Below are 1,240 nucleotides of genomic sequence, written 5' to 3' on the forward strand. Positions count from 1 at the left end.
TCACTTAACCCCAATTGCCTCACCGAAAAAAAAAATCTATAGCACTGATTGAATAGGAGAAAGTATTCTGAAAATGGATGTTATATGGGTATTTGGGGGGTTCTCACTCACCTATCCCTAGTAAAACTTCAATTATTTAGATTTGGTGAACATTAAAAAATTGCATTTATAGGGCAGAAATGCTTGGCCCAAAATCATAATACAAAAATGCTTACAAGGATAGAGAAGGGGCCAGAAGTAGTTGTTGAGGGAAGTGCAGTTGGGAGTGTGTAAGTTTGTGCCAGCTGGGAGATCATGGGCAGATGAGAATTGCATTCTGTTGATTGGCCTCTGTCCCTATGATCCCAACAATAAACCATGACCTTGACAAGCTCCATGAACCGAAGGCCAAAGCCTGGCAGCTTATGAATCAGTTTGGCCTCTTAGCCTTGATCAACCTCTCCAACTTTTCATACATAAAAGCAGAGCCTTCCTGCACCCCTCCCTCAGGGATCCATGGCCAACAGTATCACAGTGGGAAAGATGTCAGGCCCCCCAGGGGAAGGAGAAAGACTTAGTCCAGCAAACAATCAGGTTTTGACCAAGAAAAAATTACAGAACCTGATTAGAGAATTAGATCCCAACAAAAAACTGGATGAATATGTGGAAGAGGTGCTACTACAGATCGCTGATGACTTCATCGAGACCATAGTGAAAGCAGTGTGCCAACTGGCCTGGCATTGAAAGTCTAACATTTAGAGGTCAAAGGTGTTCAGCTGCATTTAGAGCACCAGTGGAACATGTGGATACCAAGTTTTGGCTAAGAAGAAAATGGCCCTACAAAAAGGCCTGCACCACAGAGGCCCACAAAGAAAGAATGGCCTTGATCTGCAAAACAACCAAGAAATAACACATGGGAGGGGCAGGGAGAAGATGGCTCTGCCTTTGCAGAAACAGGAAAGGCCTCCAAAATATTGCCTATGGAATTTTTTCATGCTTTAAAGAGAAGCATATATGTTTTTATTAACAGTACAGCAATATCTCTAGTGACTGAGGAGACCTGCTAAAAACCCTAACCATTATATGGTCTCAGTTCCGTTCCCTTTCACTTGCCCTCTCAGAAGCGAGCAATGTATATCTACCCAAAAGTTTTGTTTCTGGTTTATCCTAAGTGGTTGTCCCAGGGAAAGAGAGCATCCTGATCTTGTTTGGTGCAACAGTAGAGGTTTCTGTTTCCCTTTCCTCCCCATACATAGTAATG

The 1,240-nt window shown here is 42.9% G+C and overlaps 1 pseudogene; it reads left to right on the plus strand.

The window, feature by feature from the left end:
- The first annotated feature begins 325 nt into the window (after positions 1 to 325).
- LOC122746118 lies at positions 326 to 889 on the plus strand (annotated as a pseudogene).
- Positions 890 to 1,240: the final 351 nt, after the last annotated feature.

Source organism: Dromiciops gliroides, chromosome 3 (assembly GCF_019393635.1).
Source record: "Dromiciops gliroides isolate mDroGli1 chromosome 3, mDroGli1.pri, whole genome shotgun sequence".
Taxonomy (NCBI): Eukaryota; Metazoa; Chordata; class Mammalia; order Microbiotheria; family Microbiotheriidae; genus Dromiciops; species Dromiciops gliroides.